This window comes from Pipra filicauda, unplaced genomic scaffold, assembly GCF_003945595.2.
Source record: "Pipra filicauda isolate LSUMZ 115617 unplaced genomic scaffold, ASM394559v2 scaffold102_size2360937_pilon, whole genome shotgun sequence".
NCBI classification, from domain to species: Eukaryota; Metazoa; Chordata; class Aves; order Passeriformes; family Pipridae; genus Pipra; species Pipra filicauda.
In genome coordinates this window covers 1195393-1209844 of record NW_024103463.1, presented here as the reverse complement: position 1 = coordinate 1209844, position 14452 = coordinate 1195393, and the positions used below count along the sequence as shown (strand labels likewise).

General features: G+C 39.5%; 1 protein-coding gene across 5 annotated transcripts in view; it reads left to right on the top strand.

Annotated features, from left to right (window-relative positions):
• Positions 1–14452, top strand: part of LOC113995856 (centromere protein P) — a 128806-nt gene that overhangs the window by 39554 nt on the left and 74800 nt on the right. The gene's annotated exons all lie outside the window — the stretch shown is intronic.

Genomic DNA, 14452 nt, shown 5'->3' with positions numbered 1-14452 from the left:
CTGCAATCAAATTTCATAACTGATTAAAACCTTAAAAACAGGTTTGAGTGGAGTCAGTTGTTTGGAACCCCGTTGTAGGTAGGTCTCCAACAAAGCCAGGGGCTCCATATCCCTGTGGCATCATCACATGTCTGAGCTCATCTAAGCACCCAACAAAAGCCCAGAGAGCAGCCTCCCACTGCACACTCTGTGAATGCTCTGTGCTGACAAACTGGGCAGGCACTGGCTGGGCTGAGAAGCAATACTGTGCTGCAGGAGCAATTCATTGGGTGCTGGATTTCAGGCAGAGCATATCAGGAGAACATCTCATCTAATCAGTCCTGTTGATATCTACATAGGTAAAATCTGTCTCTGAATCCTGTAACTCCATTCTGGTTTTGTGAACAGACCCTTCCACAATCTGTCCCCCGTGCCCATTTCACACTCTTGGTTTCCTTTTGATTCCTGTGACCCCCTTCTTCAGTTGCAGTCCAGAACTTGACCTTCACCTTCCAGTTCCATCCTCTCAGCGTTTTTACTGCATGTCACAAAATTTCCAGTTAATAATTTTGGTTCTCAGTGCCACACCTGTCCTAAGAAACCAGGAGGAACAACCAAGGAAAGTCTGCTCAGTTATGGAAAACCCTTTCTTAGACCTTTGTGGATTGATCCACTTGCCATGTGGATGGTGTAAAGAGAACTACCATCATGTCAGATGGAAGGATAAATAATAGGTACCAAAATCTCCCCAGTGGATTTGTGAAGAAACTGGTATTCGGGGGGAATTCTTTGTGCCTTGGCTATCGGAGAGTATATCTGATAAATACTAGAATAGTATGTACTCGAATAGTAACTGTCCTGCCAGTCCTGCAGGTCACTCCTCAGAGCACTGAGATACTAACACTTCAGGAGATATTTCTAAGAACTTAACCTTAAAACAGTCATGTCAGGGGAAACTTGCTAACAGGAGATGCAAGTCAGATGCACTCAATATGATAAACCACATACTTAGAGCTGAAAACAGAAAGTCTTAAAAGCACAATTCTCTCCCATCTGTAACAAACTCAGAGCTTAGTAACTGTATTTGTAAGCAGTTTAGGCTACAGATTATAGAACATGCACGAATCACTCCTTACTGAAAAAATAACACAATCAGTTCATTTTATTCCTGCTTACCAAGAAAACTTACTCTTTGGAAGTCGGTGAAGTTGAAGTTGTAGAGGGCAGCAAGTTATTGTGCTGGTGAAATCATCTGAGACTTAGCCTAGCGCAGCTGGAGGAACAAAAGATCTGTCTAAGCCATATTTTGTGGTGAGGAGCCTTGTGGGAAGGCAACACGAAATAACAGCCTTGGCCCCTCTTCTGATTTGCCAGTAAAATAAAAAAAAAAGTGCTTTGTGCCACATCATCAGTTGCTGTAGATGCTGTGTCGTAAGGCTGTGAAGCAATTTGTCCTTTTGTTAAAATCACAATAATTTGCAAGATTCTTTCAGTGTTACCAGTTCCCATAAAAAAAAAAAAGAGAGAATAAGACTTCAGAAATGATTACAGAGGTTATTAGTTCATCAGTTCAGCTGCAGTGATTCAGTTCTGCAAAGGGTTTGTCCTCTGAGAGTGAAGTTAAGAACCAGTAAAAAAATTAACCTTACCAAAATTGAGGGGAAACATGTGCCATAGAAGAGCTCTTAAAAACATCTCCATTTTTCCCTCCCCAGTCTATATGTCCTGTCTCCTTCCTGCAAAGGACTTGTGCTATGCAGTGCTGTCAGAGTGGTGGTGGTAAAGTTAGGGATTCACAGGGAGTTTCCAACATCTTTTTTGCTGAGTTGTGTAGAGAGAGCATAAATCTTACAAAAAGGGCAAGTGTGACATGAGACAAAACCCATTTTACTCAAGAAAAATATTTTTCATACCTTTTAAGAGGAATTAAAGAAAAAAGGCACAGTTATCTGTATGATACTTGCTGCTGTATGATACTTAAATAACTGTGATATATGCAAAAAAATGGAGAAAATGGACAGTTTTTGTGTGAAGTGGATTGAGTGTTTGATTTATCCAAAGCATTTAATTATGTTTTTGGTTTGGTTAAATAATTAAGTTATTTCCAAATCTATTCAAAAGAAAGAATCTAGTTCTTAAAGATGTTTCTTAAAAAGGTGCCTTAGAGGTATCATATTTTAAAAAATAATGCAATACTAAGTTTCTTTTTTTGACTTTGAGCTTTGTGACTCTGATTTGCTCGACCTTTTCAAGTTTCTTCTTTAACACTGAGAACAGGAACATGGTTAAGAAGATAAATCTTACATGATTCTAAAATTGGGGATATAAAGAAAAGAACCAGAAGTCATGCCCAAAATACTATTGTAGGAGTTGGCAATACTGGGACTAAACTAAAGCAGTCATGTATTTATGTGGAGAATACAGAATACAAGAGAGAGGTTGAAAGAGAGCAATTAAAGCTCCATAATCCTTGATTAACAGTACCATAAATAGCTGAATGGCTACATTGTACCACTAACCCTAAGGAATACTAAAAAAAAGAGTAATTTTTGAAATAATTAGAATACATTCAGAACAAGTAATTAAAAAGCCCACCAAGTTTGTTATGCCCAGTTAGTAAAATGTTATTGGCTGCTACAAACTTTGGGTATTTTTTAAGCACAAGACAAAAAACATGTTACAGATTCTTGGAAGCTTTGTTCTATTAACAGTTCTAAACAAAATATATGTAAAATTTAAAACTATTTTATTTAAAGATAAAACTTAAGAGTTTTAATTCCATACCTGATATTTTTCTTATTGTTTCCTAGTACTGATTGTGTCCAAAAGGCTCTTAAGGTATTAAGAGAGTTAAAATCTCATGGTGCATTTAAAAATCCATGGTGGCAGTGAAGGAGAGCCTGTCCTTTTGAGAAACTGTGGTAAAGCTCTTGATTTAAAGCACTTTGAGCTGCAGAAGATGATGCAGCTCTGGCCATGGGATATATTAAGATTCAGTTCCTGTTTTGTTGCCTGAGCTGTCTTGGAGACAAACAAGTCTATACTTTGTGATCTTGGTCAAGCTGTGTGGTTTGATCTTGGGTTTCATTTGAGGTGTGGTAGGAATTTCCTTACAAGGAGGATAATGAGAGGGTTAAATTTAGCATCATTCATATAAGACGTTTTGTTTCAAAGACTGAACATTTTTTAAATTTTCAATGTTTTGGTTTCTAGTTTCAGAACATATTTCATAGAGACTTATTTTTACCCTTGAATTTGTGAACTTTTTTATGCAGTTGTGATGCAGAGCTGGATGTCTGTCAGTGTAGCAGTCAGGGTTGGCTTCAAGCTCATTTCTTTTCTTAAGCCAAACTTGGATGGATCCTTTTAATAGATTAAAATCTTTAGAATTTTGCCATCTCCATTAACTGCATTCAGTTTAGGAGACTTGACAGCTTTTTCAGGTTTGTTTCGGGACTGAAGGCGTAAGGAAGAGGTCTGTTCTAGTATTTAATGAATTTAGGTTAGTTTAGCTAGTTGAGTACAGTCAACCTAACACATTTGAGATAGCCAAATTTTAGCCAAATATTCATAGAATAAAGTAGAGAAGATCACCAGTGACATTGAGGTGAATGGGATAATAAGAAGGTATGAATTACACTACTTGGCCTTTTCCTTATATTCACTGGTTTAAATTCTTAGGGGGTTTTTGTGTTTGTTGGGTTTTTCTTGGTGAGGTTTTGTCCTTTCTCTCCCAAACTTAATATATGAAGCCTAGAGAAAGGAGAAAAAAAAAAAGATGCATCTTGTTTATAGAGAATTAAAGGAACTGATATGAAGCCAAGCTGCTGAAATTAGACCTGAGGACTGTCTTGTACACATAATTTTGCTAGAATTAGGAAGTTCTTCAGCAGAGGTAATTCTCCTCTGTCAAATATCTGAAGAAAAGCCTCAAGCTCAAAACTTTTAAATCCTCAGTTGACAACTCGGTGGGAGTTCTGTTTTAGATAAGAATTGGTAATGTTGGTTTGTTCTGAGTGATTGCACTGTAGAAAAGTCAAATATAATGAGGAACTGTGAATTGTAATTCGGTTCCCTGTAAAGCCTGTGGGTTTCTGAAATAGGAAACAGCCTTAGGCTCGTGTCATCTCCTGGGCTGCCCTTCAAGGTGGGGCTGTAGGCACAGAAGCTCGTTGCATCCGAATTTCTAGGTGGTAACTGGCAATCCCCAAATGCTGTCAGACCACCTGCAACCTCTGTGAGTCCTGTAGATGGTCTGCAAAGGCACTTCGTGTCCTTGCCATCACCAGAAGTAGCTGAGTGGGAACTGAATAGTGGCTGCTGGATTTATTTATCCTGGGCAGGATCTGAAAATCCAGTGACTGCAGTGCAGAGCTCAGCAAATCAAGATACTCAACTGCTTGTTCCTGCAGAGGCTCCAGCCCAGCCAGAGCCCTCAGTTAAGAACAACCCTTCCAGGCTTCATGTTAGTCTGTTCTTCAGTGGAAAGCCATTCCAGGAGCTTTGTGAATATGTGTCCCTGGGTGAATATGTGTTTTTAAAGGAAAAGGTTATGGAAAAGGGGCCATCAAATCATATCAGTAGTCCTGCAGAGCTGAGACAAGAACTAATCCATTTAAAAGAGCAAAGGAAGGCAGAGCTGTGCCATGTGTGGGGCTTTGCTGTTGCCTCTGACCTGAACCTTGGTGTGTGGTCTCTCTTAATTTCCCATTTAGGAGGTGGTATTTCAAGGTCAAAAACTCTGGCAACTCACTTCTTGTGCAGCCCGTTTTAAGTGTTTTGCTCTGTTTTGCTAAGAGCTCCTGGGAAGAACATGTTGAGCAACTGAAAACAGTTGAGCTTATTGACCTTGTACCATGGGAATTAATATAATCCCATTGGCAGTTGTTGAGTAACTTCTGCTAATGAACAGTAATACACTGAATTTTTAGAGCTGAATGTACCAGAAGCATCCAGAAGCAATACTTTAGGGAGCCCTGGTCTTATTAATTGGCTGTTTAAACATCTGCATGAACACGTGCAATGAGCAATTGGCATTGCAAAAGCAGAGTATCAAGTCTCCTGGCACGTTCAGGCTTCTAATACTGAAACTTTCTGAATGGAAGGGTGAGTGGGAGGTTTTTTTGCAATGACAGTATCAATTTACAGTAATTGATTTGGAGAGACTGACAGAAGAGGAGGGTTGTAACATTTTCCTGAATGCATTGCTGTGTTAGAAACCTTAGAAGATTGTAATACTAAAATAGTAGTGTTACAATAATATTATTAATACTACTGGGAAGGGTTGCTTTTTTTTAAATAGATGGATTTTACTTTCTAGAGCAGAGGCATATAAATAGTCCTCAGCATATAATGTTTCTCCTAACACAATATCATAAACAATCAATACTGGAATAATAAGACAAGTTTAAAATTCATGTAAGCAATATTATCTGTTGCAAACAGTGTCTAGCTACTCTAAAATACCCTGAAAATCTCTGCTGAGGAGAGTCACTGTTGTCAGCTGACACTTATATTTTTAGTAATGGAATAGCTTGTTTAATAAATATGCTTTGCTTTATACTTTGTGTTTTTATACTGCCTGTTTTGGCTGTTCCAAGACAGATGACTTTGGGCTGTATTTTCGTCCCTCATGGGGTTCTGCTGAACTGGAGATTGTGTATCTCTGATTGCACAAATATAATATGGGAATGTCTGCCTGTTCTTGCAACTGTTTACTGGTGCAGATATATTCATTTTCTTGAGGCATCATTAGCAGTTGGGCCTCAAACTTTAACAGAGCCTTTATTTTGCCTGATTTGTGCTCTATATAAAATTATATAAATGATCATAGTATGTGGCAGGTGTCTTGCACTCACTAATAAATATTGTAAATAAAATTAAAGGAACATTGTGTTTTGTAAGGGAGGAAAGTGAGGAAGGCAACACAGCTGAATGTCTGTTCCAAAACAGGCACTTCTACTCCTTTCAAACAGAACTGCTGCCTTCAGTGCCCTAAGCTGAGAGATGCCTAAAAGAGATAATGTGAATTCTACTCTACCATAACAGTTTATATCAATACCTTATTCATCACCTTATTTCATCCATTCATAGCTAAGGACTTTCTGCAGTTTTGGTAAAAGAACAGGAAAATGTGCCTGCAACTTCAGATTGTTCCCAGGTTTGTATCCAGTCTGCAAATCATATGCTTATAAGGTTTTTTTTTAGGCACTTTCAGGCAAGGTTGAGGAGTAGTTGTCTAAGTGATTTGCCAAAGAATTCCTGAAGGATCATGCTTAGGAAAATGTTTTGCATTAGCAGAGATTTTCCCCTTGTACGTGATGGAAAGTGCTTCCTATTCGCTCTTTTGAGTGTGTTTAAGAGTGAAGGTCCTTGCTTGTACAATGACTATAGAATGTGTTTCTTTTCTTAAATATCTATTGCTCTAGAAATGTCCAAACAAATACAACTGTCCAGCCTGGTGGTGCAGAGGATTTTGCCAGGCAGCCTTTCAGCTCTGTCCAATAGTCTGGAAACTGGGCATCAGCCTTAAACTGGATCTTAATTTTTAATATCCTATCTTTCTTATAAAGAATAAATCCTCTCCTTTTAGCGCAAGACCTTGTGGTACCACAGCCAGCATTGCATTTATGGCCTGCAGTCCATTATTTCTGCAGCCAGAGTCTGTGACTTGGAGACTTTCACAGAAACTCCAGGTGTCATTCATTGGTACCCTGGCATATTATCCTATAAGGAAAAAAGTATCTCCTCCAGTTACTCTCCATTTTTATCTCCATTTTGTTTGGATTTTATTTTATATTAACAGTGTTATGGGAGAGATGCTTGTCCATGCACTTGTATTCTGCCTGATGTGTAAAATAAATGTCTTTTGATTTATGGCAGTTAATCAAGTGAGAAGTGTTTCTCTGTGGTTTGAATAATTTGTAAGTCACAACCTCTTCTCGACAGAGCTGAGGGAGGGTCTCATTTTTATTCAGTTCTTCTGTTCTGAGACCCTTCAAAGGTCTTTTGGTGAGGACCTGAGGTTGGTTCACACTTGAATCAGCATTTACAGAATCACAGAATGCTTTGGGCTGGAGGGGACCTTACAGACCATCTCATTCCACCCCCTGCCATGGGCAGGGACACCTTCCACTAGCCCAGGTTACTCCAAGCCCGGTCCAACCTGGCCTTGAACACTTTCATGGCTGGGACAGCCACAGCTTCTCTGGGCAGCCTGTTACTTGTCATTTCATTCAGAAAGGGAGTTGATCTTGGCATTAGTTACAGATCTTCTGTGGTAATAAGACAAGTGTCCTTGTTGCCTTCTGTCCTGTTTCTGACACTTTCTTTTGCCTCGTCCTATGACTTTTTGAAGAGTGGAGTTAATGCCTGCAACTATTTGTAGCCAGAATATAAACATCCATAATGCTTTTGTTTTAAAAAAAATCAATTATTAAAAAAATCCTAACTGGATCTGAGTGAGGGGACGGCATGAAACCAGTGCTTAGAGTGATTAGATTAAACTTTAGCAAAGCTGAGCTGATAGAGTGGCTGCCTTTGAAATGTCAGTGCTCCATATGACTGCAGGACAGCTGTCCAGAACTCCCTTCACATCTTTGCCAAACACTTCCCTTGGTGCTGAAACCTCTAAATGAGTCTGTGTGTCACGAAAGCAGCCCCAGAGAGGGCACTGGGGTAGGTGTTCAGGAGGGCTAATGGGTGGACTAGATACTGGTTCACCCACAGTGAAATGTTTGAGTGAAAAAGTCCTTTCAGAAAGACAGAGCAGTTAGTTTATGAAGCAATTGCACATCTAACAGATGTGTTTTCCATGCTCGCATTTTCTCCTCTTCTCAGGTTCCCGTGCTTTCTGATTTTGGGAGGGAACTGTGGGAAGCAGACATACATTACCCTCTCTGTGCTGAGCACAAGGCACTCGTGGCAGGGTTCATCCATAATACACAGAGTTGCTAAGGCAAAGCATTCCTGAACCAGGAGTCACGAAATATTGCCTTACACACGTGTGCTCCACTGGAACGTGCTCAAGGGACACAGCACAAAGCTTTGTAGTTAGTATGGTAAGAAACATTTTCTATTTTTAAAATACTCACTGTGCTTGTGACTTTTTATCATCAATAACAGTACAAGGTTTTTATAAAGAGTAACTACTTTTTTCTTCTGTTCATGTGTTGGATGGAAGTTAGAAGGATGTTGAAGACTGGGTTTAGATCAGACTTTGCCGAAATAAAAGACTGTGAGTTTGCAAATGCTAATTGTTAACTGTAGTGCTGACATGACAAATAAGGGGTCTCTTGGCATGTTGCTTTATAGCTGTGGCAGGGTGAGGTTTTAAGTATGTTTTCTTCTGCACAGCATCACAACAGACTTTATCTTCATGTTAAATGTGCCAGATTTACAGGCCTCTAAATGGGAGCAGAGTGTGTCGGGGAAAACATATTTGCTACCAGTTTAGGTAGGTGTTTGCACAGAACATAACTTCTAAAAGTACCCTGATTTCTTTTATCTCAAACCTTATCATATTACATGAAGGCTCTGCTGGTTGCTGTTAAAGAACAGCATCGTGCAGTTATGGAATATGGGGTCGAAGTATACTGTTGTACTGACATTTACTGTTGCTCTGTTTCTGGAAGTTATTTGATTTTCTTTTTCTATGTTAGCAATTTTATAAATGGAGTTAAATAAAAGTTCTTTTTTGCCCTGTAAAATGTAGGATTCGAGAAAATGAAATATTAGAAATAATAATTTAAAGGAGGGTAACATCTAAATGGAAATTGTATGTATTAGCTTAAAATATAAATTAAAAATATGCATTCCAAAAAGCCAAGTAGGCTTTAATGAAATTATTAATTTCTTGCTATTACACACCAACTTTTTCTTGAGCAAGTAATAATTACCTTGCATCACAGTATTGCTGCTGGAGAAATGTTGCTTTTATTGTTGCAGAATACTGGATTATTATATCGCTCCCTGAATTTAAGCATCTTCTCATGAGGTCAATACATAAGTGGTTTCTTTGCTTTCTTCATGCTAAAAAATTAGGCCCTTTGACTGATCTGTGAGTCACTTGTTCAGTCTGTTCCTTGTTTTGCCCTGGAGAAAAGAAAGAAGATAGAACTGACAGAAGAAGAATAATATGGTGTCTGGATCTTCTTGGTGCCCTAAATAGGATATAAATTTTGGTAAAATAGTATCTTTTAGAATGGCAGCCCGGTTTTCTTTTCCACAACTGGAAAAGAACTCCACTTAACAGGAGTTAATGTGTTATGTAAAGAGCATTTCTGAAAGGAAAATATTTTCGTTGGTCTTTATATCTGAAAAGCTCTTGGAAATACCACAAGCTGAAGAATTAAGAGGCAAGTCCATTCTTGTGGCCGTGTCTCGCTCCCACTCTGTCCCTCTGGAAATTTTACATCCTTTGGCAACCTGTCAGCAGGAGATTTTTTCCATTCTTAGCAGAGAATGTAACTCCATAACAGTTCCTGCAAATGTCATTGTGGAGGGAGAAGATGAATTTCGGTGTTGCCCCCCTGCCTCTGCCAGGAACCTTGGTGGAGGTGGTGGGAGGTACCAGTGCAAGGAGCCCGGGGCTGTGTACAGGGGGCTGCTCTGCTGCATCCAGGCTTGTGGAATTCCTGCTGCTGCACAGGGACTTTATGGCAAGACTCAGCTGTGTGTGCAAATGCGTGAGATTCTCATAAAAACTCTGTCCACAGCCCTGCTGGGCCAGAAATCTCATCGGCTTCAGGTTTCTCCTGGGCAAGAATTTGAGTCAGAAGACGTGTTGGTGCCCAGGGAAGCCTGGCTGGGGGTTGTGCCCCCTGCAGTCACAGCAGCACAGTGGTTAAACCCAGACTCACATTGTTCACTTGGACTGTTCATGTTTTATAGGAAAAGCTGCAGCAAGTCTGTCTGTTGGCAGCACGTCCCGTTGAGCCAATCTTTTACTGGCTCACACGAGCTTTGAGAAACATCCCAGCTCAGTTCAAAATATTGATTACTTTTGGAAGTCTTTTAAATATCCTGAAAGCCTTTCTGTTTGTTTAATACTTAACATTGTCTTCCATTTCACGTGATTCATCAAGTATGGAGGGTAAATCTTGCATTTATCTTAGCAGATAACTTAGACAGTGGTATGTGATACGTGGCATTTGGAATTAGAGTCAGATTTTCATTTACTCCAGGACTTTTCCATATGTTTCCTATTAGCAGCTTTGTTCTCAAGCCTCTAGTCTCCCCAGAAAGGAGGGGGGAAAAAAAGTCTCAACACAAACCCAAAAAACAATGCTAAATTCTAAACATTGGGGAAAACATAGGCTTCAGAACATGGTTTCATTATTTTTAGTTAACTATTGCTTTTATTATCATGTTGCTGTTAAATTCTGATCAAAATCAAATGAAAATATTAATTTCTGTTTGGTTTCTTTTGCTTGTTGTGGTGTGCTGTAGTTTTTCTGGATAAATACTTTTAACTGGGATTTGAATGAATATTGTATATAATTTAATGTTGGGAATCTCTGTCTCCCAGACATAACAGCAATTGCTTCCTGGGACATGAGTAAATGCTTTTTGAAATTATATTAAATTATGTAAAAATTGCTTAACAGTGAAGTTATATTAGATTTGTTGTTCATAGTCTGGTTTAGGTGGCTGAAATGTTTTACCACTTTAGCAAATCAACATGAATGGTTAAAAATCTGCGTATCTTAGCTTATACACTTTTTTCTAGTGGTCTAGTCTGAGTAATTTCCCTCACTTTTGGGAAATGCAGGTGCAGGAATTCCTGATGGGATACTCATGTGAAACATTTTTGCAGTTTCTGCTATGTTTAAAATAGCTAGACTTTCCCTTCTTGGTTTCTTAAAGACAGGAATCCTTTTTTTTGTCACTTATTTCACTTGATATTTTTTGATCCTCACTGCCAATTATAACTGAATTTGACACAGTATAGAGGGAAATATTTATGTCCTTGTAATTAACTTGTGAAAAATAGCAGCTGGGCAGAGGAAAGTGCTCCAGAGAGGTCCTTCAGCTGAGGAAGGGACAGTTACAAACCCTCCTGCTTGGAGTGAGCAGCCAGCTGGGAAGAGGGAGCAGAGCTGTTGAGGAACCTCTTGCAGCCACACAAGTGGTTTGGTGTGAGGTACAGACCAGCTGGAGGAACCTGAGGCTCCTACGACTCAAATCCGTAGGAATCCAGCATTTGTTCATGGAATAACGTAGGGACAGCAACCCTGGGAATGAAGAGATTGTCCTTATCCTTCTAAAGCAGCCCAGGATAGTCTTGGCTGTCTTGCCACAAGGACACGTTGCTGGCTCACGTTCAACTTGTCCCCCAGGACCCCCAAGTCCTTTCCTGCAAAGCTGCTTTCCAGCCATCCAGCTTTCACTAGTGCCTGGGGTTATTCCTCCCTAGGTGCAGGACTCTGGCTTCTCTTTGCATGAGCTCCTCTTGCCCATTTCTCCAGCAGCACAACCCCAGAGGGTCTGTCCCCACCCCTGCCACCTTTGTGTCATCAGTGAACTCGCTGAGGGTGACCTGCCCTGTCCTCCCGAGCGTGCTGGGCACTTGGATTCAGTTTGCCTGCTTCACTGCATTCCTGCAGGCCTTGTGCTGGGCAGAGGAGAAATGCACTGGTAATACTGGAAAAAGGAAACAAAAAACCCAATTTTTCATCTTCTTTAACTTGTTCAGCAGCAAGAGAAAGCAATTAAATAATCTGTTGATTTCATTCATTAGTGTGTGGACAACCAGTTGATTCTGAACCCATATATCAAACTTATGGAATTGGTGGAATCAGATTTTGTGATGAGTGATTGAGGGTTGCATGGCATAGGTATATTTACAAAATTATTCTCTCTAAATGTCTTTCTTGCAGAGCAAACATCTCAAACTAAAGTGGTGTGATGTGTCAAAGTTTTGGTTTGGTTTGTTTGGCTTTTCAATGTGAATATGAAAGAAATCCTGTTTTATTTAATGTATGTTTTGATTTACATGGTATGTGCTTGCCAGAGCTGATGGTACAAGTTGAAATCATGATTTAATAGTATCTTCTATTTTTGAAGCTTTCTGTACCTTATTAGGTTTGCTGTTTTATGTCTTCTAATGCTGCATTATTCCTTGTGTTGCTGTGTTTGAGGTACTGCATTAAGTATGTTGATACTGAGCAAAGAGAGAGGGAGAAGACTTGAAAAGATCAGATTAATTAATCCCTTGGTAAATTAGTGGTGTAGAGCAAGACATAGAAATCAGTGTTTAGAAGTGCTCAAATAGTACTTTAGTACTCAAACTGGTATTGGTGGTGTTTGGTGGACTCTCACTGTGCAGTAACAGTCTGTTAATTATTCTTTAGGATGCCTTTCCCTTCTATTGGTAACGACAGGCTGCCATCCTCTGGTCAGATTTGTTCACTGTCCTGTCGGGACCTGGCAGGTTTGCAGAAGAGAGAAGCCCATTCAAATTTTAAAAGCTTAGAAGGAATAGATACTAATATTTTTTTTATTAGAGGAATGTAGTTGCTTGTACAAGGAATAAGTAATGAGAGAAGACTGTTAGAAGGGTTTATAACAAATCTCTTTTTCTCCTTCTTTCCTTTTCCTGTAACATTTGTGGAGAATGTAAAGGTGGAGTTGATTTCTTGAGAGTTTCTCCCCATCTGCTGATACTGAAGTGCCTTGTTCTGTGGAAAGACCATTGAACTCCAGTGTGTTATCATTAGTTAATTACTCTTCTGTTAATTGCTTTGCTGTCCATGTTCAGAAACCACTGCTGGGACTCTGCAAGGTGCATTTTATACTGCAGTGTTTGTGTGTCATTGTGCCACCCACGTGGGTCTATGCTAAAGGATGCCAAAGTTGCAAGGGGTGTAAATTATTGATTATTACCCACAAATACCAGCTGAGGAGTGATAGCTAAAAATAGTGGAGGGGCATTGAACATATTTTTTTTTCTCATAAGTGACAGACATCCTATCAGTTTATGATGGGATATAAGAAATTACTGTTTTTCTTTGAAAATTATTCCTACAGGAGACAGTCAAGATGAACCACTTGATCCTTCCCTGCTGAAATGCGGAATTGCCAATGTACTTTAAGTCACAGATGAAATTTTTTAAACTTCCAAGCTGGCTGAATTTGCCCTGAGGATGGTGCAAAGCTGAGCAGCTGATAAAATCCTTTGGAGATGATTTATTAAGTGTGAGGGCAGGAGTAGTATCTTCAAAGTAGAGTTGCAGTTCCTTGGATGAATGTTATCTGTGTCCATGGACGCTGACTTAGGAAGGGTTTCTCAGTCCAAAGGCACGTGAAAAGGGAAGAGTGAGAAGGCTGGAGAGTTTTTGAGGATTTGGAAGGATAAGGTCAAGACTATGTGGTCTTCTACCTCTTAGCACTTTGCTGCATTTTCCCATAGTTTTCTCCTTATCCTGGGACTTCAGCAGTGGACCTAAAATTGGGTGAAGCTCTTAAAAGAGTGACTGAAAGGATTCACAGGTTTACAAAGCACTTGGTTACAGGTTCCTGTTATTGCATAAACCCCAAGTAGATAAGGAATTGTTTACTTTCTCTGTTGTTTTTAAACCTTGTTATTGAATTAGTGTAGAATAAGGCACTATGTGACACTGTGAGCTTATTCTTTCAGTAAAGCTACAGAATTTGAACCACTTTTTCTGTTTGTGCTGTCATTGCTGAAATGATATAACTAGTATAGCATGACTGTTTAAAGAATACATTTAAACCAGAAATCCATATAAATGTAATGATTTTTCTCTTATCTATTCTATTTACTTTCACTGTACTTGCTCTTTGTGCTTTCAACTGAAGATTTGACTGAAGTCCCACTTATTCAAGGTGAAAACCATTAACTTAGTGCTCTACAAAGTAAATAAAAATTTGGAAATTTTCGTCCATTTTTCCTTCTTCACCTTCTTTAGGGTTTCCTTTTGCTGCCATGTTGCTACTTGGCCACTCTTCTCCTGTGGAAGTCACTCAGATCCTTTCTGGCTCTTGGTTAGTCTCTGGTTACCTACAAATTTTCTGCCTCATCCTTTATTTGCTTCTTTGATAGTAAACTTTGTAAGCAGTGAACCTCTTGTGGGACATTAAGGATTTCAATTTTTTAGTTAGATAAGAGAGGGCATTTATTTCAAACCCTCACTTTCTCCTTGCACAGTTGGTTGTTGTTGCCAAAGCCTTGTCTCTCTGGGGTTAGGAGCTGGTTTTGTGGTAAGGCAGGTGGCCTGTTAAGGTTGGTATTTGCTAGGAAATGCACTCCTTAGAAACGTCTCCAGAAGGCAGGAATGGAAGGATTCTTGGTGATCTTCGGATTCAGGGGGTTGTGTTTTGTTTAGTGTTTTGTTTTTATTCTGCCTTGAGGTGATGTACAGAATTTCTGTTTGCAAAAATTGTTCCTCAGTGAAAGCCCCCCCTGGTGTGCCCTCCCTCCCCTCTGCACATGGCTTTGGGTCTCAACAGC